The sequence below is a fragment of the Ovis aries genome, chromosome 2 (genome assembly GCF_016772045.2).
Source record: "Ovis aries strain OAR_USU_Benz2616 breed Rambouillet chromosome 2, ARS-UI_Ramb_v3.0, whole genome shotgun sequence".
NCBI lineage: Eukaryota > Metazoa > Chordata > Mammalia > Artiodactyla > Bovidae > Ovis > Ovis aries.
Genome location: NC_056055.1, coordinates 130,650,249 through 130,676,842, shown reverse-complemented (window position 1 = coordinate 130,676,842; position 26,594 = coordinate 130,650,249). Strand labels below are relative to the sequence as shown.

General features: G+C 38.2%; 1 protein-coding gene across 7 annotated transcripts in view; it reads right to left on the bottom strand.

Annotated features, from left to right (window-relative positions):
- Positions 1-26,594, bottom strand: part of ZNF385B (zinc finger protein 385B) — a 482,159-nt gene that overhangs the window by 13,172 nt on the left and 442,393 nt on the right. The window lies entirely within an intron of this gene.

The following is a 26,594-nucleotide window of genomic DNA, read 5'->3' as shown; positions in this document are numbered from 1 at the left end:
CAGGCTTCCCTGTCCCTGGGATTCTCCAGGCAAGAACACTGGAGTGGGTTGCCATTTCCTTCTCCAATGCATGACAGTGAAAGTGAAGTCGCTCAGTCGTGTCCGACTCTTCGCGACCCCATGGACTGCAGCCCACCAGGCTCCTCCGTCCATGGGATTCTCCAGGCAAGAGTACTGGAGTGGGATGCCATCACCTTCTCCGAAAGTAGATACTAAGGACAGCTGTTTCCCTTTTAAAAAGTTATGGAGTGTTTAAGATTTACACGGTTTCACATTTAGATAATTTATGTTTAGTTTGCATGCCCTAGATAGATCAGAGTCTTAAACTTTGAGAATATTAGGAACATATTGACTTTGGAAATGTGTAAACGGTTTCATCATATTCAGGGGATTATGCTGCTGGATTGATACTAGCTAGTCAATAAGAGAGATCCTAAAATCGGGAAAGTCTCTGATGCAATAGTTTGTTTAAATTCTGACCTTCTTTCTGGATATGTATACTTATAAGCATCAAAGCCTAATTTTAATTGTTAGATATTTTTATCAAAGTCTGTTATTTCTCTTCCCTTACTGACATTTAAGTAAGGCTGTAAGCCTTCTTATTTTGTGTATTTGAAAGTTTAATTAATGAACTGTTTACTTCTGTTTCTTTTAATAAAGATGCATGTCATCTGGAACTTCTGGTTAATATGAATTCCAGTTTCAAGTATTCCCTCACCTAATGTTAATTAGCAGGTTTTCTGACTGTCTTAATTATTTCCTGATTACTCAGACTCCTTTCTTAAGGTTTTATCCTGCAGGATTTTGAAGCAAAATTTGCTAAGCTACATCAGAATTGCCCTTTATAACAAATATCCATAATTTATGCATCCAAATGAATTTAGTTTTTCAAAGTAGCTTTCTTGAAAGGTCCCATTCTGGTTCACTTATTTTCCAAAGCTCAAAACATTTTGAAAATCTCTCTTTTTGGAACATTTTCATTGCCAGTTGATAAACCATTGATAGAAATCAGTTTTCAATATTTGTGTATCACTTTTTTTTTAACTCCAAAAATTTTACTTGAATTGACCCAGCCTAACACTATTTTACTTATATACAGCCTCAGAACACAAAAACTCTGACATGGAAGATGAAAAGAACATGTAAGAATTCTGAAATCAGTTTTTAGAAACTAATACTGTTGGTAATTAGAAGAGCCATGTCCATTTACAGGTCTTGATTTTAAAAACAAAATAATATTCTAACTATATCGTAGATCTTATTTTGAAGTAGAACTTTGGAAGCTATAATCAACTTTTGATTTCACACGAGGTTTACTCTTGAGTTTAATGTTATAAATAGAAATTTTTTCTAATCAGGTGTCAATGGCTTCAATAACAGATAACAGATATCAATAACAGATACATGCAGCATTTTATATGATAAATGCTTGATATAGAAAGTAAAGTTAGACAAACATTTAAAAAAATTAAAATCGTCCATGATTCTATCATCTAAAATAAAAGTCAACAAACTTTTTTCTATAAAGCACTGAATAATAAACATAGTGGGCTTTTAGGCCATACAGTCTCTGTTTCAACTTGTGCTAAACTTGCTGTAATAGCAGGAAAGTAGCCATCTGTACATGTGATTATGGCAACCCACTCCAGTGTTCTTGCCTGGAGAATCCCAGGGACAGGGGAGCCTGGTGGGCTGCCGTCTATGGGGTCACACAGAGTCAGACACAACTGAAGCGACTTATCAGTGGCAGCAGCAGCACATGTGATTAAAAAACTCAGAAAAGAGGCAGATTTAGCTTGCAGGTATCAGTTTGCTGATCCTTGATTTGGATGGTTATGCTTTGATATCTATTACTCCACATTATTGTATATAATAGTATATATGAATAGACAGAAACATAATGGTCTATTATTAACATTTGTTGCTTAGCAATGTATCAAGAATATCTTTCCATTTCAATAAATATAGATAGAATTGGATCATGATTTATAACACCAAATGATGTATACTTACATGGATATACTACATTTAACAAATCTTTTGATATTTAGGTTATTTCTGGTTTGCACTTTTACTATTGTTAAAAAGATACTGAGTAGGAATTCTTTTACCTGGGAATGAAGCCCACAACCCCAAACTGAAAGCAGTTGGTATCAAGTAATTCAGTACCTTAGAGACAGTCCTCAAAGAACCCCCAGACACATACTGGTAGCATTTAAAAATAAGGTAGTAGACTTATCCTGTTACCAACACCCTATCACCTACCACTTGGACTGTATAGGGATTGGAGTACTTGCTGGCATTGTAAGTTTCTTGTCTGGCTGGAGGCTTCTGAATCCAGACAAATAAGTAAAGCTAGATAAGCATGTAACAAGGGGACAATGGTATTTCATTCCCCCATCATACGACTTTAGGCCTTGGTGATCTGTCCCTCATGCCAGGTGAGGTAGAGGAAAGGAAGGCTGGACAGAGATGAGGCTGAGAAAAGGTGGCCAGGCTTGAGCCCTGCCACTGGTACAGACACAAGAGGGCTGATCTTCAGGACCCCAGCAGTAGGAGCCTGCGGAGTGGACCTTTGGTGGCCAGGACTGAGGAAGAACTGAACCACGTGGAGCCCTTACACGTGGTCTTTGAGAAGCATCTGGATACCTGCCATGCAGAAGGCATCAATAATTGTCCTTATGTACCAAAGCATTTGCCCTCCCTTCCATTCCTTCTCCCATCCCTAAAGACTGGAAAGGGCAAGAATCAGAAATGATATGATGGGGAAGAAGGAAAGGGCAAGCTATGCCTCTTCCTGTGGTCCAGTCTGAGCCAGGATGAAGGCAGTGTTCAGCTGGATAAGAGCCTAAAGTTGCAGATAAGACCAGACTTTCTTCTGATATCTGACAATGCCTTTGAGGAATGAGAAAGGAAGAGTCAACAGAGTATATAGGCAATCATGTTTGTATGCCACTGAACTCACATATACTCGATAAACAGCACTGTGTACAGACAGCTCTGTATACTTGTATTACAGTTTCCTCAGGAACTAAACTTTGAAGAGAAATTTTGAGACAAAAAGCTTGTGATGCACATTGCCAAATTGCCCTCCAGATGGTTATACAAATTAATACTCTTAGAGCTTTGTAAGAGATTGCTGGCTTCCCTGTACCTTTACCAGCCTCAGCATCCATTGTTTTTTGCCAATATGACAGATGAAATACAGTACCTCATTGTCAATTTGATTTCCAATTCTTTTTATACTAAACAGGTTGAATATGTTTTAATAAAACTAATGATTTGCATTTCAAAGTAATTTTTTAAAAAATTCTTAATTCTAAAAGGGAACAAAACTCTTGAGCTAAATGCATTTTTAGGAGTTAAAATTTTTACACTAAATATGTAAACTTTACCATAATAACAAGCCTCCTCTTATATACAAGCAATATATATACATATCTGTGTGCTCAGTCACTGATTCATGTCCAACTCTTTGCAACGCTATGGACTATAGCCTGCCGGGCTCCACTGTCCTGGAATTTTCCAGGCAAGAATACTGAAGTGGGTTGTCATTTCCTACACCAGGGGATCTTCCTGACCCAGGGATCAAACCCAGGTCTCCTAGGTCTCCTGCACTGGCAGGTGGATTCTATTACCTCTGTGCCATCTGGGTAGCCTCTCTCTCTCTCTCTCTCTCTCTCTATATATATATATATATATATATATTTATTTATTTTAATTGAAGCTTGTTGATTTACAAGGTTGTGTTAGTTTCAGGTGTACAGCAAAGTGATTTAGTTATACTTACATATATATCTATTCTTTTTCAGATTCTTTTCCCTTATAGGATATTATAAAATATTGAGCATAGTCCCCTGTGTTAGACAGTAGGTCCTTGTTGGTTGTCTATTTTACATGTAGTAGCGTGTATATGTTAATCTCAAACTCCTCATTTATCCCCCCACCTTTCTTTCCACTTTGGTAACCATTAGTTTGTTTCCTATGTCTGTATACGTAACTAATATTGTTAAGTTGGTTGAAGCAGTGTTCTTAGAAGCTGAATTCAGAGGCTCAATCCTTATTTCAAGAAGCTTACTTTCATGTAAAACAAACAAAAAATGACCTAGTAGATGTTCCTGGCAGTTATAGCTTAGAGTGATAGCAAAAGCAGCCGTAATAATCACAAATTAAAAGCCAGTACTAGTTGAATACTCTCTATAGACCAAGCAGTATGGTAAGAACTTATGGTCATTATCGCATTTATTTTTCATATCCTCTAATGAGGTACTGTTAACTATCTGTACCTTTTTATTTCTTTTTTATTGAGGTATAACTTACATACTGTAAAGTACACACAGTTTAATGAATTTAAACCTATGTATATATTTGTGTCCCCTTCATGGATCACAGCCATGTCATGGTGAAGGGGCTTGCATAACTCAGTGAAGCTATGAGCCATGCTGTGCAGGGCCACCTAAGACAGATGGGTCATAGTGGAGAGTTCTGACAAAACGTGGTCCACTGGGGAAGGGAATGGCAAACCACTCCAGTTTTCTTGCCATGAGAACCCCATCAACTGTATAAAAAAGCACAAAGATATGACACAGAAAGATGAGCCCCTGGGTTGGCAGGTGTCCAATATGCTACTGGGGAAGAGCAGAGGACAGCTACTAATAGCTCCAGAAAGAGTAAAAGAAGAGGGTGGCAGAGGATGAGATGGTTGGATAGCACCACCGACGCAGTGGACATGAATCTGGGCAAACTTTGGGAGTTAGTGAAGGACAGGGAGGTCTGGTGTGCTGCAGTCCATGGGGTCACATATTCGGACATGACTTAGTGACTGAACAACAACAAATACATTTATGTTAACCTAAGATATGCAGAAGATATAAGATATTAATGTATAAGATATAGAGACAGAGAATGTTTCCACCACCCTGGAAAGGTCCATTGGATCCCCAATCAGTTGATACTGCCCTTCCCTCCAAAGATAACCACCATTCTCATCTCTATCAACTTAGATCTGTTTTGCCTATTTTTGAACTTCATATAAATGGATTTGCCCAATATATATTATTTTATACTTGTCTTCTTTCATACAACATTATGTCTGAGATTCATCCATATTGTTGCACATATTATAGAAGTTTGTACTTTTCCTGAAGGTTGGATAGTATTCATTGTATGACGGTGCCATAGTTTATTTATCTACATTAGTATTAATGAGCATTTGAAATGTTTCAATTTTTGGCTATTTTGAGTAATGCTACTGTAAACATTATTAGACATGTTTTTGGTAGACATAAATACTCATTTAGGTTTCCTATCTATCTCTCTACATATATATTTATCTTTAGTAGATTCTGAAGAGTTTTCCAAAATGGCAGTACTGATTTATATTTTTACCAGCAATGTATGAGAATTCAAATTGTTCTACAGTCTCTCTAATAAACAGTATCACTGTTTTCAGTCCTTTTGACTTTAGCTGTTCTGGTGGGTGACTAATGATATGGAACATCTTTGCATATTATAAGCTAATTGTATATCTTCTGTTGTGAATTGCTTGGTCAAATATTTCCCTCATTAAAAAAAAATAATTGTAAGCTTTTTTCTTAATGATTTATAGGAACAGGAGTCCTTTTTCAGATACATGTATTATAGATTATCTCCTCAGAGAGTGGTATGCTTTCCTCTCTCTAATGTTGTGTTATAATTACAATTGTTCATAAATAAAAAATAACCAAGTCTTAGACAGACTAAAGAACTTCCCACATTCATTCAGTTACTAAAATGGTAGAGCATGGATTCAACTACAGGCTTCTGAATCCTAAGCCAGTGCTTCTTATTGCTCTTCTGTTTTGAGGGAGTAGGGATTAAGAATGTTCAGTCTCAGTAATACTCTTTTGAAGGCCTGACATTGTTGAATAAAGGTAAGTGAGTGGATGGAAATGTCTTTATATATCTTAGTTACATGATGCCATATAAACATAGCACATTATAGGCAAAATTTGCTGAGAACCAGACAAATAAGTCTGTTTTAATAAAGTTTCTTTAAGGTTGCAAATTTGCGTGAAACCTAGGAAACCTTCTTAAAGGCCTATCTTTTGCTTCTGTGTTTTCTTCTCTGAGTTCTCACTTCTTGGCTAATTTCCTAGAAGGGTTAATGGACTTCCACAAGAAAGTTATGATGCTCTATGTGAAGTAAAAATGTCCTTGCATTTTTGTTTTTGATAACACATGTGTTGGTTTATCAAGTTATACAAATAACAACTAAAAATATTTTCTGCCACTGAGAAATGGCAAAGATTTAAAGATTATCAGAGAGGGAAAGATAAGATATAGTATCTGCTTGATTGAAATGTGAAGCAGCAGAACCATTCTGAGACACATGTGAAGTTCACACCACTCTACCAAGTAATAAGTCCCACCTAAGAATACATCATAAGGAAATAACCATCTACCTATCCAACTAATTTAATAATTATTGAGTACCTGTGACATTATCCTAGGCACTAAAGTTAGAGGTGAAAAGACCAGATCTTTGAATCAATGAAATTAATTATCTAGTGGTGGAGCCAGAAAAGTGTATATATATATATATATATATATATATATATATACATATATATATATATACACACACACACACAAATACACATATACTTTTATTACATGTGTACACATTTATAAAATGTATGTTAAATACATAGAAGCAGGTATAAAACTTGTTTATATTATATATATAAGCACATAAAAATGTATATAATATATACATATATGTATATACATGCATATATATGTATAATGTGTGTATATATATATATAGATAGTCTCATAGTATTAAGGGTACTAAGAAAAATAAAGCATGGCATGGTAATAGAGTCATTTCAAGCCTGTCTAAAGAGATAATATTGACAGACCCTTGAATAAAATAGCAGGCATTCTGGGAAGAAGAGCATTCCAGGAAGAAAGAGTAGCAAGTACAAAAACCTTAAAATGAAATGAGCAAGATCAAGGTGAGTGAGAAGAGCGAATGCAGGCTGTGAGGCGAAGGAGCTGATCAGAGGCCATATAGTCTGACAGAACATGAGAGAAATTTGGATGTGATCACAGTGTGGTTTCTGAGTCTCCAGAGGGGTGATCTGAGCCATGTTTTCCTAAGATCATTCTCACTGGTATGCGGAGAACTTGTGAAAGGATAACAGGGAGATGAGTTAGGAGACGACTGTAGTTGTCCAAAAGGGAGCCGATGGTTGCTTGGACCAGGGTGGTAGTAGAGAATCTAGCAGTATGTTTAGGATATATTCATGGGTAGAAACAACCAGACTTACTGGCTGATTAGATGTAGGTATCGGAGAAAGGAATCAAGGATTACTACCAAGATTTCAGCATGAACATTTGGCGAATGGTGGGTGGTATCATTCACTGAGATTAGACATAATGGTATTTAGGAGAGTGACCAAACTTCCTGGTCTCTCAGCCAGGAAAACTTGGGTATTTTTAGATCTGTTTACTGATGAATAAGCCTAAAGCAAGTGACTTAAGTGACTGGTGCCTTAATCTGAACATGTGCAAAATACCATCATTTTCTCCTTAGACTCTAAGAAACAATAAGATTGTAAAGGTAAGGCAAGGACTTCAGGCAGAAGACACAATGAAAAGTTAATAGTTTTGGGGCCTATGCTCAAGTGATTCACAGTTAATGAGATCAAGGTCATGCTCTGTTTCACATTTAAGGGCTGTGGATATCTAAATCTGTGTCTTGTGTTGAGTACCGAAAAAAAATGTGACCCAGTCTTTAGAAGTAAATCACCGCAAGTAGACAATGCCAGCTCACACCCCAGGCCCCAAAGCAATGAGTTTTTAGGAGCAATAGTATTCATTCAGTTACATATTATTTTTATCATTATGCCTTCAAAATACTTAAATTTTGGATAGAATTTTAATATATGAATTTTGCTTTCAGTGAAAATGCAATAGGTCCTCTGTTTATTGTGCAGTCGTTTACCATTTGTCAGAGAGTTTTTGAAAAACTATGAGCCTTGCTCACTCACACCTATCAATGTCTTTCCAAGCCAAGCTTTCCAGAATAGCAAAGGAGTTCCAAATTCAGAAAGGTGCTCAGGAAATAAGACTACAATTTCAACAGAATCGTACTTTGTGCTTTCTGAGGTCACTGAAGGATACTGCTTGTCAGTTTTTGCAATAATTTCCCTTTTTACACTTGATACTGCACTAAAAAGATTAGGCACCAGAAGCATGCAGTGTAAGGATGGCTGGTCATACTCTTTCCTGTTTTCACAAGTGCATTGTCCAACAACTCATTTTTATTTCAAAAAAACAAAAGAAATGCCTGGATTATAGCTTAACACTCATGAAAGCAAATTAGTTTACTTTGAAACAGAATTCTGAAATCATTCTCTTCATTTTATCCATTTCTCAATGATGAGAAATGAATGGGTGTCAGTCAGAGGACCTACGTTCTTCGTGTGGTCTTGTGAGGAATGAAACTGAAAAGCCCAAGGGACTCTGCACCAGACAAAGAAACATGGCGGACCTGTATGTATATCAACTCGTGTGCTGCAGAAGACTTCTTAAGCCTCTGCCTCACTTGTCTACTTCTTATCTATGCTCTGACACAGTACAGATGATAGAAACCACCAACTGATGACACGTTTTAAAGTTTAAGATAGAATTCCATTAAGACAGTTAATGGATGTGTGAGGGAGGGGAGGAAACAGCAGCATACGAACTGCAAGATGAAGCCAATTTGGTACCTTGGAGTTCTTTGCAAAACAAAATGTAATTAGAGATGTACAGATGCTGGAGCATCATCACTGTATCGGTAGATGCACAAAGAAATGAGGATTCATTTGTAGTCTAACAGGACTGCAGCTGTTAAAAGAGCAGGAAGAGAAGACCTACATTGCAGATAATGTTTGGATATAACAGTTTGCCTCTCTTTATTTATTAGATGTTTTCTTAGAAGGTGATATGCAAAAAGATCTTGGAAAATCTAGTAATAATTTGAATGCACTATTTAAAAGAATTTTTTTTTTTTTGGAAAGTAGAGCTCTTTTGGTAATGGAATAACAACATACACATTTTTAAATTCTGTAAACTTACAGATTAGATTTGCTTAATTAGAAATATATATAGTAGCAAAGTTATATACCTGGAGAAAATGTCAATAAATCAGACAAATGGGAAAACAAGTGATTCTATAAAGGAAATATACACAACCAGTCAGCTTGCCCAAGGCAGGTTTACCCTTTTTCTTAAGTCCTCTATTATAAACACTGCAAATCTCTCATGAGCAAATGTCTGGCCTTCCATTCCTGAGAAAAATGGCCCAGCTGGATGAATTTCCCACTGATGTTACAGTTTCTTCCCTCTGCACCTATTTTGTTTGCATCTCTGAGGAAAGGTAAGTGCTTCCACCTGGACTATCTATCTTTTAAATCTCTTCTCTCTTTCCTGTAGCTCTATTTTGTTTCTATTAGGTTCTTTCTGTTTACAAAATGCTAACATTTTCATGTTCCAAAGCCTCTGACTTGGTTCTCTCATGGAGCTTTCCATTTATCTTTTCTTTGGCACTGAACTTGCAGTGGTCCTGTGCAGTGGCCCTTTCCCGTTCCTCTCTCCCTGTCCATCCTTACCCATCTGCAGAAGCCAATGGTCTCTCTTTAGTATTCTCTTGCACTGGGCAAACAAGTTCCTTCCTGAAATGCTCTACCCACTTGATGTCCACTACCCTGCCCTTGCCTGGTTCTCCTTCAGCCTCAATAAAAGCTCATCCAGGACTTGTTCATCAGTTCCTATTCTTCTACCTGCCTCTAGGTGTTGGCATCCCTCAAGGTCATTTGTTGTCCTCTTTGTGCATTATGTGATCTAATTCACTCCAGTGACTTCCTCTACCACACTGACAGAGACTCCTAAAATCACAGGTCAAAGTTCTACAGGTTCATAAACCACCCTCCCTCTGTTTCCCTAACAGTGTGTGGACATATATTTCTGGGTATTTCCAACTCAACATGCCAGATACTGAATGAATGAGCTGCTCCACATAGGAATACTTCCAAGAAGTGCCCGTCAATTGATGACCTTCCAGTTGTATCAGAATTGTCAGCAAACACTCCTGAATTCTTTCCTCTTTTATCCTCTACATTTAATGAATGACCAAAATTTATAGATACTACCTCCTAAATACCTCTTCTGTAGCCTTATTCACCTTTTCATCCCATAGACATTTATTCAGCATCTACCATCTGCCCCTGCCTCATTTCAGGCCCCCATTTTATCCTCCTTGGATCATCATAAAACTTCTTTAGAGATATTGTTACTTCCAGTCTACTCTCCAAGTCTTTCCCTCTCAACTCCTGCTCTACGTTCTCATAATCCTCTTCATATAATTATATTTTGATCTCACACTAACTACAATGTTTCACACTTAAATTTATTACCGGGATAGAGATATTCTTATGCTCTAGAACAATGTTTTAATTCATTTTTGTGTCCAACATTCAGAAAACCATAGGTGGACAATAAGTTTGCTGAAGTAAGGAATATTTAACTCACTGCAGTGTTTTCTAGCCTCACAAGTAAAAATACTAGAAAAATCCACTGTTAACAGCCAAATCATAACTAGTGAAATGAGTATAGATAGAATGGATAAATACATTTCAGCCATTGATTATGTATAGTACTTGAATAATTATTTCCAAAGGTTTTATATATATGTTTATATATGCATATCAAATATCAATGCATATAAATCTTTAGGAATCCTACACAAACTTACATATAAATAATAAGCATGTACCTTCGCCAGAAAATTTAAAGTACATATGAAAACACAAATATCACAAAAATATAGCCAGACCTCTTTGCAACTTAACTGGTGTCTGGGTCTCAGGAAGATTTCTCATGGGCTCTTTGTGTTTAGAAACTCATCAGAGGTTTGTAGCCCAACAACCCACCTGACCAATCAGTAACCGTAAGCAGTCAGTAACAAATTACATCATACTATACTCATCTGAGTCTAACTCAATAGAGGAACTAAAAAGCCTCCTGACGAAAGTGAAAGAGGAGAGTGAAAAAGTTGGCCTAAAGCTCAACATTCAGAAAATGAAGATCATGGCATCCAGTCCCATCACTTCATGGCAAATATATGGGGAAACAGTGGAAACAGTGTCAGACTTTATTTTGGGGGGCTCCAAAATCACTGCAGATGGTGATTGCATCCATGAAATTAAAAGATGCTTACTCCTTGGAAGTAAATTTATGACCAACCTAGATAGCATATTGAAAAGCAGAGACATTACTTTGCCAACAAAGGTCTGTCTAGTCAAGGTTATGGTTTTTCCACTGGTCATGTATGGATGTGAGAGTTGGACTGTGAAGAGAGCTGAGCGCTAAAGAATTGATGCTTTTGAACTGTGGTGTTGGAGAAGACTCTTGAGAGTCCCTTGGACTGCAAGGAGATCCAACCAGTCCATTCTGAAGGAATCAGTCCTGGGTGTTCATTGGAAGGACTGATGTTGAAGCTGAAACTCCAGTACTTCGGCCACCTGATGCGAAGAGCTAACCCATTTGAAAAGACCCTGATGCTGGGAAAGATTGAGGGCAGGAGAAGAAGGGGATGACAAAGCATGAGATGGCATCACTGACTTGATGGACATGAGTTTGGGTGGACTCCAGGAGTTGGTGATGGACAGGGAGGCCTGGCGTGCTGCGGTTCATGAAGTTGCTTAGAGTCGGACATGACTGAGTGACTGAACTGACCTGATACTCATCTGAGTTATCAACAATTACATGATTGATAAACTTACGCAACAATGCTCTTTAAGAAATTCCAAGTACTATGTCTTGTGGTATTATTTAACTTTCCTCACCCTTTTAGATATCAGATGCAGGTTTTGTATCCTAGTGATGATACCACTCATGACCAACCCAAATCCCTAAGACACATAATCGTTAGCAGGTGGCCTGAGACTGACCCAGTATACTCTGAGTCCTATAGTCACCCATCTAGGCCTCCTCCACCTAGGAGCCTCATTTGGACTTGATCTAATTCCAAATGTCCACAAGGGTTACCCATGTAGTATAGTATTGTCCGACTTATTTCACAACACCTGCTAGTTAGCTCACCTGCTTTGATAGTCACAAGACTTCTCATTGGAAAATGTTGATCTCAGTGCCCCACTTGAGGGTGAATTGCTGGACCAGTTTGAAAGTGGAAAGAATAAGCCATATAGAATTCTCCATATGGCTTATGATATGTAAAACGAAGCAAAGGACTTGCATGACAAGCTCAAAAACACCAAAAAGCTAAGTACCGACATGGAAATGAAAGCTAGTTTATGAAATTCTCATAGCACTAAAATATTATACATTGGGTCAATATGATGCTTGCGGGCCCTTTTCATCTCATGCCACGTTACCATGGCTCTAGCTAAATTCCAGAAATCCTGTCTCTTCAAGCATGGTTTATCACTGTGAAGCTTGCTAATTCCTAATTAACTATGTTTATGTCTAATTTTCATATCTTGGCCTTTAGACTAATCCTGGAAGCACGGGAAATTATCTATAAATAAAAGTGACTCTACTGAATCGGAATGTGCATGCACTTATGATTTTAAAAAAAAAAAAAGCGTATTTAAGTAACTTAGGATCCATCAGTCAGGTGGCTAATTTTATAAGTTCAAAACAGGTCCTGTGCTGTAATTTTCTGCCAGGCTCAGTAGTGACTGACGACATCCCTGCCCTTTCCATTTGAAAGCCTGTGTCAATCAGGTTCTGGCCAATGGGCTACACCCCCCTCAGTGATTTTGTGACCCAATGAAATGATTGTCACTGCCCTCCTTGTCTGAGCACCATATGACACCTGCTCCATTGTCCCTTGTGCCACTTTATTGGAGAGTAGAAGCTGCCAGTCTTGCACTCAGATAAAACAGTGGCATCTCCAAATATCTCCATGCTGGAAGTTGGCAGCTTATACTCTGTATCAGTGAGCTGGCACTGATATAGTGAACTTGTCACTTCTAAGTGAGCACAAAAGAGGGCTTATTTGCTAGACCTTGAATCTAATGAACAGCTTTCTCCTATTTTGTATAGTTTTCCAGTCATTTGACTTATACAATAGAGAAATCATATTTCGACTTCTTCAGGTTAAAAAATTGCCTCTTTTCTGATTTGTCATCAAGAGGTGTGACACAGTTATTTCTGAGGCAGCTTTATTATGGAAAACAGAATAAGTAACTCATGTCACTCAAATCAAATCCCTCGGGGAGTAGGTCCAGTAGCGATTCAAAAGCCAGGAATAAGATTAAAAACCAATTTTCTAGGTGGAATGAGGAACAGGTTCTTTTTCTTCTAAACTAATGGCCCTTCACAGAGGAAACATTCACAAGGTACAAGGGGGACATTTGAATTCTCTCCCTCCCACCTTCTTCCTTTCTAGATGCAGACTTTAGGCTTAGCTTTGAGGCTCCAGGCAGGGTGAGGAGCACACTGATGATGGAAAGGTCAGCCTGAGAGGTACTGAGGAAACTGAGTCCTCACCTACAATGTCTATCTTTACCTAATAGAGAATGTATAAAACATTGTCAGCCAACAAGTTTAGTGCCTTAGGCTGTTCCAAGGAGACAGGTACAGGCTTTTATTCTGCATGGACTTAGCTGGGTACTGCCTGCCCTAAGGAGACTGTGTAGACTTTCAGGGGCTGGACTGCCCAGGTTTAAGGAAACTACCAACCCCTCAAAAATATATCACTAAAAGGCAATCATACTTCTCCATTTCAAATCTAGCATTTGTACCTAAATTCAATCTGCTGCTTTATTGCAAAGTTGTCAAAACCAGCCTTATATTTAAGACATACATGTTGCAGGAAAAAGCCTGTTGACCAGAGAAAGTCTCCTTTAAAAAGGTGAGATTGATTTAAGAAGCCTGATCTCTAAAGGGGTTTGTCTAGGGTGTCTCATCATGGTTAGGGGTACTGCAACATGGGGGCTTATGACTGTGACCACAATGAAATTGAGCAAGAAAGAGATATGACATTGTACTGCAGACTGTGAGCTTCCCAACTATAATACAAAACAAATGGCTAAGAGTTTCTTTCCTGCCCACCTGTGCCCCAAGGTATATAAACCTCATTAAGTCATTGGTTGTGGTGGTGGTTTAGCTCTAAGTTGCATCCTACTCTTGCGACCCCATGGACTATAGTCCACCAGGCTCCTCTCTCCATGGGATTTCCCAAGCAAGAATAGTGGAATGGGTTGCCATTTCCTTCTCCAGGGCATCTTCCCCATCCAGGGTTTGAACCAGCATCTTAAACCCACGTCTCCTGCACTGCAGGCAGATTCTTTACTACTGAGCCACCAGTAGGACGCTAGAAAGGACGCTCCATCAACTCATTAGAAGAAGTTCTTTTGCAAGTAATATGGTATGTGGAGAATAGAGAGAAAAAAACCAACAACAACAAACCCACAATCTTCTTAAACACTAAACAGGAGTTTTTAACGTGGGGTCTGTGGACTTCCAAGGGGTCCATGAGTTCTCAGGATCCATGAACTTGGATGACAAAAAGATATATTTTCATGTATCTCTAACTGAAATTCACCATATCCTTCAATTATAAATGAAGGCAACAAATTGCAGCAGTCTGGGTAATACATTTGCCTTTGTCACCCATACATGTCAGATATTTTCAAATGAGATATCACAGTTGTCATAGAAAGGTTAAATACTGTTTAGCAACACTTCAAAATTATGGCAGATATTAGACCAGCTGTTAGATCTTATTTAACCCATTATTGGTATAATACTGTATCATAACAAACATTGACAATGGTATTTTAATACAATTGGTTTCCTTTGTAAAACTATAAATTTCATTTTATGGGTTTAAAAACACCATTCAGAGAACAGGCTTCACTAGTCAGCCACAGGAATACAGTGGCCAAGACTCCGCACTCCCAGAGCAGGGAGCCCGGATTCAGTCCCTGATAAGGGAACTAGATCCCACATGCACAACTAAGAGTCTGTGTACTGCAACTAAAGATCCCACATGCCACAACTGAAAGCAGGCAAATAAATAAGTTAATAACTGAATAAAAAATTAAAAGATCAGAAAAAGAACCACTGTGTTTAGGCCCATCACTTCACTGTGCCCATACTACCTTCATTTCTGTTCCTCACCATCACTTCAACTACTTTCTCACCAACATCCTGAATTCCTTCTCTTGTCCCCAAGTGTTCTTTCATTGTCTCAGATGTTTACATAGGGCAGTCTTTCACATCTTCCGTTGTATGCAGTACTCGTCCTTTTTCTGAGAATCCTCTTCCCTCCAACCCTAACCAGAGCCTCTGTGTCTCTCCCAACAGACAGAGACAGCTTCAGTCTCCTGCCTAAGCTCTTCCTTTGTTCCCAGACTAGGTCAGCATCCCTTTCTTTCTGTCAACCTTGTCATCATCTGTTCAGTAGTACCCTTCCAGCTGGATGCTCTAATGAGGGCAAAGCCCACACTGGCCCGGTTCACTATCATGTATCCAGTGTGTAGTGTCAGGCTGGATACCTATGGGAACTCAATAAATATGTGTAAATACATGCACCAAAAAACCCTTCTCTAACTTATGCTTTAATATATTTTGTAACTTTTTGATTTAATGTATTGTTCTCTTGTTCCATGTTGTTACTTTTATTTGCTTTAAAGCAGCATAATCTTCTATGGGGTATAAGTACTTTTAAAAAATAATTTCCCTAGCTGATCATCTTGTTTTCAGTTTTTACTAATGCTGTGATGAATGTCTTCCTGTATATCATTTTATTTTTCTTGCTTTGTATTTAGGATTATTTCCTTAGTATAAATTACAGGAAGAGGAGTTAATTCATCTATGGGAATGAACATTTTTATGGTTCTTGATTTATTCTATGACATTGCTTTCCAAAAGGAGTCTCTCAATTTAAAACGCCATGAATAACATAAATAGAACATTTGCTAATGATTTTTCAAAGTACTTAAAATGACATTTGCTAGACAGTCATCACTGGATTGGTCAGTAATGGGGTAACATTTTTGTTGAAAAGGATAACATAAAAACTTCTCTTTAACTCAAAATGTAGTACACTAATTTCCACATGGAGGAAAATATTTTATTTGTTAACAGAGAACTAAGGACAAAGATATTGTGCTAGGGAAGACAAATTGTTTTACCTTAGATATAGTCATTTTGTTAGTTAAATGGGCAAAATTCATTGAAGACTCTATCTGAAGTTCAAATATTTGAAAGCAAGGAATAAAATAATCTCTATTATGACAAGAATTATGTCATTTCATATTGAAAAGACAACATACTTTCTAGAGGCTAAGTAATTAATATATTAATAGCATACAAGAAACAAAAATTTAAATACTAAGAATTTTTTGCGAGATGTTAGAAATAAAATGTATGGGCTGACAGATTTCTCCTTATTTAAAGACATACATGCCAGCAGGGACTTGTCAGGCAGGGCTGTGTTTCTCCTTCTAATTCCATGTTCCCTCCTACTCCTTTCGTCTCAGTAGCCAACCTGGGCTTCAGGCTAGGCTGCTTCTTCATGAGTAGTACTCAATTTTCTCCCTCAATACATGAAGTTGTTTTGGGTTGTCCCTTGTTTTAATACCCTAGCTACACATAGAACAGATTGTTGACTTAGGAGGTGGGGTGTCCATCTTATTGAATATGAAGAAAAAGAGCTAACCAGCTAACCAGTGTCTTGTTGGAGAAGGCAATGGCACCCCACTCCAGTACTCTTGCCTGGAAAATCCCATGGACGGAGGAGCCTGGAAGGCTGCAGTCCATGGGGTCGCTGAGTGTCAGACACAACTGAGTGACTTCACTTTCACTTTTCACTTTCACCCATTGGAGAAGGAAATGGCAACCCACTCCAGTGTTCTTGCCTGGAGAATCCCAGGGATGGGGGAGCCTGGTGGGCTGCCGTCTATGGGGTCAGACACGCTTGAAGCGACTTAGCAGCAGCAGCAGCAGCAGCAGCAGTAGCAGTGTCTTGTTGCCCTGTTCATATTCTGGGGGAAGGGGGTACCAGAGCTTACCCCATTAAATTCTTCTTAATGATAACAGTCTAATATATGCTGACTATGTGACTGCTGTGTGCAGGATGCAATACCAGCATCTGCAGGGGACATAATGGATGATACGTTAACCAGTGGGAGACAGGTAGAAGGACATTTCCTGCATTACACAAATATGCACAGAAGAGCAAGAAGGGTCCTTCCACATCTTTAAATGTCCCACTGGGAGAGCTCAGGTTCATCAGACCCTAATGTCCTGGAATGAAGACAAAAATGCAAATAATTGAACTGAGCTAATAAATAAAGTGCTTCACTATGGCTTAGAGGTAAAGAATCTGCCTGCAGTGAGACTTGGGTTTGATCCCTGGGTTGGGAAGATCCCCTGGAGAAGGAAATGGCAAGCCACTCCAGTATTCTTGCTTGGGAAATCCCATGGACAGAGGAGCCTGGTGGGCTACAGTACATGTGGTTGCAAAAGAGTCAGACTAAACAATAACAGCAATAAAACAGGCACATAAAGGGATGTAAGTGTAGGCCACTGCTGCATGGCATGAAATGGTCATAAACTCAAAAGGATAGTGTCTTCGCTGAGCCAGGCACATTTATTGACTCATTGTTCCTGACAACAATCATGGGAAGTAGATATCAGCTCCCCCATTTTATGGGTGGGGAAAAAGAAGGTCAATGAACATTACTTAGTCAGAGTAAAACATTCAGTGAGAGGTGGAAATGAACAAGCTTATGCTCTTTCTACTACATGCCAGGTAGGTAAACGTACTCAAGAATCATACCTTGGTTACTATATCTTTATCCAAAGCTACTCAAAAATTGATTTTTAAAAAACAGTTGTAAAGTAGAATGGGGAAAGAAATAACCCGCATTTCTGAGATGTCAGACCCAGTGAACAAGAATCTCAAACAGTCTTCAAAAAGCATGTACAGTAAAGTTCATGAACCTTCATCTAAAGGCAGTGTACATGGTAGCAAATTTGAGAGATCACCTGGGTGAGACCTTGAAAGTACTTTTCATCTGAATGACTCTGAGCCATTATTTCCCCTCTCTGGGTCTCATGTTCTAGTATCCCTCAAAGGATTTTTATAATTAAATAAGATAATCTATATAAAATGTTTAGACGTTGGTACTTTGTGCAGATTACAACAAACTGTGGGAAATTCTTAAAGAGATGAAAAATTTGGCTTAAAACTCAACATTCAGAAAACTGAGATCATGGCATCTGGTCCCATCACTTCATGGCAAATAGATGGGGAAGCAATGGCAACAGTGAGAGACTATTTTTTTTTTTTTTTGGCTCCAAAATCACTGCAGATGGTGACTGCAGCCATGAAATTAAAAAACGCTTGCTCCTTGGAAGAAAAGCTATGACCAACCTAAACAGCATATTAAATAGCAGAGACACTACTTTGCTGAGCAAGGCCCATCTAGTCAAAGCTATGCTTTTTCCAGTAGTCTTATATGGATGTGAGAGTTCGACTATAAAGAAAGCTGAGCGCCGAAGAATTGATGCTTTTGAACTGTGGAGTTGGAGAAGACTCTTGAGAGTCCCTTGGACAGCAAGGAGATCCAACCAGTCAATCCTAAAGGAAGTTAGTCCTGAATATTCATTGGAAGGACTGATGCTAAAGCTGAAACTCCAATACTTTGGCCACCTGATGTGAAGAACTGACTTACTGGAAAAGACCCTGATGCTGGGAAAGATTGAGAGCAGGAGAAGGGGACGACAGAGGATGAGTTGGTTGAATGGCATCACTGACTCAATGGACATGAGTTTAGCAGGCTCTGGGAGTTGGTGATGGACAAAGAAGCCTGGTGTGCTGTAGTCCATGGGGTTGCAAAGAGTCAGACATGACTGAGTGGCTGAACTGAATTGAACCAGCCATATAATGATATACATTAATTATCAGTTGTACTGCTGTTAAAGTAATTTTTTTGCATATAAGTCTAATAAGCTTGGATCTGTCTTATCAATATACTATATTAGGTGCAGCATAATAAAAGATAATGATAGCTGACTACCACAAGGGGCAGCTGTCACCTCTCATTGAAAGTAGCTGAAATAAGACCCCACAGGAGGACCAAAAACAACCTCCCTCTCCAAAACTGTAAGAACATCAATAATAGTTGTTTTAATTATGCTTTACACTTTGCAAAGTCCTTTTGCAATCATTTCATTTGATTCAAACAACATTACTGTTTTGTAGGGAGGGCATTACTCCCACTTTACCAATGAGAAAAGAGAGTCTCAGAGAAGGGAATGCCTTCTCTAGAATCATAGCTAGTCAAAAGAGCAAAAAGTACCACAGTCTATACATGTGCTGTGCAGTATGGTAGCCATATGTGGCTACCTAAATAAAATTAAACATGCAGCTCCCCAGGAGCACAAACCACATTTCAAGAGCTGAATAGTTCATGGCACTCGTGTTGGACAACCCAGATTACAGATCACTTTCTTCACCATAGAAGGTTTTATTGTTATGCTGGTCTATAGAAATGAGAGCACCAAACCATTACTGCACAATACTATGCCCAGTGTCCACGACAGTGAGCCTGATTCTCAGAGAGAGATGTCAGGGAAAAGGAAAATACTTTAGAAATGTTTTTATGAAAAACACTAAACTTTTAGCTCTAATTATAGAGTTAAATTTGTGTGGCACTAGGCTATAAGCATCATCAGAACTGCCCAGAATCCCCCAAAGTACCTAGAACCAGTGTTCTGCAAACAGAATCTACAAATATTTATTTAGTTGTTCTATTTCATGATTCACTCATTTCAGGAAAATATGACAGTATAAGAGAATTCTTCCTGAAGCAAATAAATTGAATGTCATAAAAATGTAATAATCTTTGTTAAAATCTCAAGGGAATTTATGTTTGTACATTTATAAAATTTAGTGTACATACAAAGTCTTTTTATATTTCAATATCTATTTGATGCAGAAAAATTGTCAATAAATGTAATCAAAAAGAGATGAATGCCAGTTAAAATAAATATGTTTGAAGATGAGAAATATTTTTAATAATGATATAAGCCTTAAAATAATGGTTTATAGCATATCCCCAGTAAGTCATACGTTAATAGATCCTCAGTAAATCATATGTTGGTCTTAACTTTTGGTTCATTTTCTTAGAGCAACACTAGGAAATAACTTTTAGAAGTGGAGAGCCTGACAATAAGTGCTCGGTATTACTTTAAAGCAATACAGAATGCTCAGAAGTTTCAGAAGTTAGTTTCCAGAGGATGACAAATACTTGACTACACAAGAGTCATCAGCCTTGCCTGGCAGGATGGCGCTGTCAAATTCAAGGTGCACGGACATAGATGGAGGCAGTTTCATTTTTTAAATTGACTTTGAAAGTCTTAATGATATATGTACATTTCATGGAAATATGAGCTTTAGTATAATGGTCTGTTCTCTTTAGACAGATGGGACTCAATTTATGTTCTACATGATTGTATCCCAGAATTTCAGCCTTAAGATGTTTGTCATAATATAGTTAATCTATTATTTTATGAGGGCTACTAAATCTTGGCCTCCTGAATTTGGGTAGATACATGCCGAATTTATGATGGCGCTTGTCTAAAAATGACAGATGCTGCCAAAGCAGAAAACTATCATTTTCTTCTACTCAACAGCACAAGGTCTTGGTGCGAGAGACAGAAATGGGGGAAAGAGGCATTTACAAAGGCCTTGCTGGCTAATCAATGGGGTCCTGCAGCAGTCTGTGGAAATGAGAAGCTGTCAGATGGGAAACTTAGCCCCATTTGTAACAACACATAAAAACTGTGAAACACACAGGGGAACCCATAAAAATGACGAGGCGAGGGTCTCCATTTGTATCTTTGGCAGAAAAACTCTTCGACAAAATTGAAAAATGCAGTTTCATAAGGTAATGGGATGACCATAAAAAGCTGAACTGTAGCCTTTCCAGGCAAATCGTATTGATGTACTAGTTGATAACTGCTCTGGGTTCACACCTGAGGAATTCCCACCATGCAAAAGCACATTATGCTGAAAACTAAAACAGGTTTTGAGATGTCCTCACTTCTTTCCTTCCTTCTTAGGTATTTTCTGGTGCTGTCATCTCTATCTCCATGTTATTGTCATGGGTATAGGATAAACAGGGCTTCCCAGGTGGCGCTGGTGGTAAGGAATCTGCCTGCTAATGCAGGAGACACAAGAGACGCGGGTTCAGTCCCTGAGTCGGGAAGATCCCATGGAGGAGGGCATGGCAACCCACTCCAGTATTCTTGCCTGGAGAATCCCATGGACAGAGGAGGCTGGTGGGCTATAGTCCATAGGATCACAAAGAGTCAGACAGGATTGAAGTGACTTGCACACACACATACACATAAGGGATAAACAAAACAGTGTTTCTGTGCCCAGTGAAAATCTTTTAGAGGGGTGGTCCAAATGCTACTGCAATTGTGGACAATATTCAGGAAAATCCACTGGACCCCTGAGGAGGCAGCCAAGGCTCTGCCATATTGGTGATGCTCTTGCCCTCTGCTGACCTCTATCTCAAGGAGTGTGTCTGCCTCCAGTTACATAAAGTCAACAGCTGTCAAGCAGGAGCTTTGAGAACACTTGCCATATACCTAAAATGAGTGTTTTCATTCAGACTTGTCCTTGAGAAAAATCTCTAACTCCTAAAGCTTTGGTCTCTTGCAGTTAAATGAAACAGACAACATATTGCACAGAAACGAAGGATTATCAATAAAACAAAGCCTTAATGGCCCTTTCACTGCCACCTCTCCTGCTGAAAAATACCACGAGACAGCAAACAATTTAAAAGTAATACATAGTCCTACTCAATAGTCCTTAAAAAAGTGGGTTAGTGGTTTCTGACTTTGCCCATTGGGACACTTGTATTAATTTTTCCAAGTCAGGAAAGTTTAGAAGTAATGGGAACAGTGGAATCTGCATGGGACAAGAAGCCCCTAGTTCCTACTCTGACTCTACTGGGATATGAGTGGTGCAAGCTCACAAAGCCATTTCATTTTTCTAAGACCCAGCTCCTTCAATGCTGCCATATTTTTGGGAGCAGCTTGAAGATGGCTACTGTATGTTATTTTTCTCTGTAGCCCTAGGAGACAATACGGTAAAATGAACAAAACCCCACTACTTCGGAAGCTCCTTGGGAGCAAGAAAGTGTCTTTCTGTTGATTGTTGTACCCTAGAAATGGCAAATGTTATAGACGCACTACACTACTTAGCTGGGAGGGATTGGGGGCAGGAGGAGAAGGGGACGACAGAGGATGAGATGGCTGGATGGCATCACTGACTAGATGGACGTGAGTCTGAGTGAACTCCGGGAGTTGGTGATGGACAGGGAGGCCTGGTGTGCTGTGATTCATGGGGTTGCAAAGAGTCAGACACGACTGAGTGACTGAACTGAACTTAGCATAGATAATAAATACTTGCTGAGTGAATAAATGGATATAGAGTTTATTGTGTGCATGTATGAAAGAGGGATACTAGTCTCAGCCTGACTAGTCACCGGGTTGTTGAGAGGGTCATACGAAAATAGTTACACGACTGGATTTTATAAACAGAACAAACCCAAGGTATTCCTATTGTTACATTTTAAGCAGAACATGTTGGTTCCATCATCTTTTGCTCTTAATTGCATTTATAAAAATATTTATAGCATTTTGAATCATTCCATCTGCTTTCATCTTTTTAGACAGCAACTGATTAAAAGCTGTTTAGTTTAAAATAGCTTTATATACTTTGAGCTAGACGTGTATTTTCCCCATCTTGATACCTAATTAATTAAAAAAATCTTGTGCTAAAGACTAGACATATGGACCATTAGGTTGAATTGTCACAATATTTTATCTCTAGGTTGATTATCAAAATATTTCATTATTTTCACAGAAAAAGGTTTTCCAAAGGCTCTGTTTTTTGAGTCTGCTATGAGTGGTTAAATGCTGTCACAAAGAGCATTCAACTTGATATATGGGGCATATTATCACAGGGAAGTGTACTGTCATATGGCATTATGACACTTGAACTCCAGGGAGAAATTTGGGTAGAGTGTCTGGCCAATATGTTCTAGCCATCTTCCTGAAGCTGCCTAATGCTTGCTGTGTCTTGACCCCAATTTTCCCAAAGCACATTTATCCTCCCTCCTACAAAGTTTTGAACTCCCACTGATACAGCATGAAAAGTAGGGATAGATCCTAGAAGACTAGAAAGCTATTTCTTTGGATTTTATGTTTAATTCTATTCTAACTTCTAAAAAGTGAATAGGACAGCTATCCTTGCCTGAAATAAAACATATTTAGCTTTTTTCAATCATGTGGTCAGAGCTTCTTATAAGTAAATGAAATCCCTGTTACTGTAAACTCATTTTCTTTACAGATTTGCAAGAAAAAAAGAGAGAAAGCTTCCAATAATACCCTGAACTTTTTTAATCTGATAGTTTCATTATAACAAATCTCAGATCAAGACACAACATGATCAAATTATGTCTCCAAATGCATCACAAAAAATGTTGCCCCAGTTGCTAAAATAGCAGGTAATAAGGCTTTTCTAGCTCTTAGAAGATTGTTAGGTCACTTCTTAGAATAAATAATCGGTGTTCTCAGGGAGTAAAGTGAGATCATCTGTCAGTCCCATACTTCTTGTCAGATTCTTTGAGATGATATTTTTTTCTTGACTGATTTTCAGTGAATCCCCAGATGCTGTACTCCCAGTAGCTCCCTCTCTTAAAAGTTGGCTATTTCCTCTTCCTCAGAATTTGCCCTCATTGAACAATACTCTATTGCTAAGTTATTGATGCTTAAATGTGAGAAAGGAAATTGAATCACTAAATCCTTTGGATGCTTTGAATGCCTGGATTTTGAAATCTGGTAGCTGAGACATCATGTTACTAGCATATTCCCTTTTTACTCAGATATCTCAGAATCACATAGACACTGCTTAAACTCACTTGATAGGAACTCTTCATTCAAAAGAAAAAAAATCAATGCTAGTGAACTTCAGTCTTGTAAGAATTATCAGTCAACCACGACTTCTCACTGTGACTGTTACTCTACTTTTTGGCTGACTCCTTACAGGCAGAGTTGTCTGAAATAAAACACTTCAGTCAATTAAGCACCACACTCCTTCCTATTCCCTCCCCCTTCCCTCTGTGGCCCACCTAGACTGTTTATGAAGGTGTGGTCCCTGGGTCTCCTATTCTCCTAAAGTGGGGTTTTAAACAAAATCAAAACCAGTTACCAAAATGTCATGACTGTCTCTCATAATAATGTTACGACAAAGGGAACTTTTTAAGGGTTTAGAAATAGGTGGTCAACAATAGGTTTTGTATTACATTATTTAGACCAGATTTCCCATCTGGGCAAGCTTTATAATTTTCTAACTTGAAAATTGTACAAGACACACGTGTAAATTCTTGCTTAGAAGCCAACATTTAGTTGAAGGTGAAAAAAAAAACCATATATCTATTTAGCAAATATAACCCACTTTATTTTTAAATAGACATTTTTAAATAGCCATTTTTCAACAGCTTCGGTATTGCTTTTATAGATATAATAGGACAAATTAAATGTTTCACTAGTATTAATATTTAAAACATGGAGAAACAAAAAAGCAATTTGAATGACCTAACCAATGACTTGCCTAATAATTTATGAAGATTTTGAGTACGAAAAACATGGAAAAGTGAGGTAACCCTCAAATACCTATAGCTTCCATGACTTTTAATCCAAGTCTGGGCAATGACATGGTGAGTGAGGTCAGTACTGTTGGACCACAGCTATTTTGGGGGATACATAGGGGAGTGGCAGAAGAGGCAGAGGATGTGGGATTAAAGCCCACTGCACAGCTACTGGAGAAGAGACTTTGGGCTTAAGATGTTTTTCTCTCCCCACTGTCATCTCCTAGGGTTCTTCTAGATCTCAGTTCTCTTTCCTTGTTTATACCACTACTGTGCTTGATCTTGGTGTGTTCCTATTACCTGCTAGGCAAACATGATTATTTGTAAAGTCTTAAATAAGCTGAAGGAATGGAGTGACAATAACCTCCACTGTTTTTATCAGTTTGCTTATAAGGACTACTGTGGATAAATAGCACAATTCAGGTAAGAAAACCTTTCTCAGAATATTATTTCATAGAGGCAACAATATCCTGTAGAAAATGAAATCAGGCAGGAAGTCAGAGATGATGGATCCTGGTCTTCCAAACACTGGGTAACGCTGGGCAAATAGTGGATACAATGTGGACCTCACCATGGCTTAAACTGGAGATAATATTTGACCCTAATAACTGATAAGTCTGGGTTAAAGATTTATTTGCTAATATGCAAAAAAAGGTTTTGTTCTTTAGAAGGGGAGAAGTGTGATGTAATAATTTAGTACTTATTATCTGTTCATCAGGTATCATGATTTAGTGATCCTATCACACAGAGAATAAAAGTCTTTTATCACCAAGTTTGAATCAGCTCATTCATTCCAGGCTTCAGAGCTTTGGGCACCAGCATCTATGGGACCTCACCAATAATGGTCCCTTTTTACATAGTCTCTTTGTCTGACGAGGGTTTTCTGAATCCTCCTCTTACAAATGGATTTGTTTTTCTCTCAAGCCCCTAGGAAACCACAGGAAAGCATTCTTAAGTCTCCTCCTGAAATTCTATAATGATTTGGAGAGCAGAAGAAAATCAGAAGGGCAGTGTGCGTCTGAGTGCTTCTAACAACAGAGACGTGCCTAAAGAGAGAGTCAAACATAGGAGAAAAGGACCAGTCTCTGTTTTCCTTCATAGGCAGTCACTGCAACGACTCCTCCATCTTAGGTGCTGACAGCTGGCTGTGAACGTGTGAAAGCCTATTAAACATCCAATTTCATGGCATACCCACTAGAAATACAATTTTTTTCTCTTCTTCCTGAGTCATTCATTTTGAACCTACTCAGAAAAACTGCTGATTCACTGGGACTATGAAATAGAGACTCTTCTTAAGCAGGCCATGAGGAGCACATTTCCGATTATATAAAGTTGTTTTAGTCAGTTCACAACTGTGAAAAGTTCCTTTAAAATCTTTGAGTTCATTCATAACTCTGAGGGGAAGTCTACAAAGACCTTAAAAAACCAATATCTTTTATTATTGGACACATTTCTAGATTCACTTAATAGTGTTACTCTCTCAAAAAACTTTACTCTGTTGCCCTTCAACTCCCCTTTACTGGGGTAAGAAAATATAAAAAATGTCTGTTAATAAACAAGTTTAAGAATTTCTTGACTGAAAAAGTCCATTGCAAAAACCAAACATAAAATGAATAGAGGGGAATAATAAGCTCAGTATTTTAGACCCATTTCTTGATTTTTGTCTAAACACAATGTGACCAAGAAGCTTCCACTTATTTTCATGCATATATTATATATATATATATATTTACACACACACATATATACTTAAAGGTATATATTTAACAACATGGAATGGTAACATATCAAATGCTCAGATTCCGTGCAAACACATAACCTTTCCTGTGAAGGAAATATATTCATATTATAAAAACA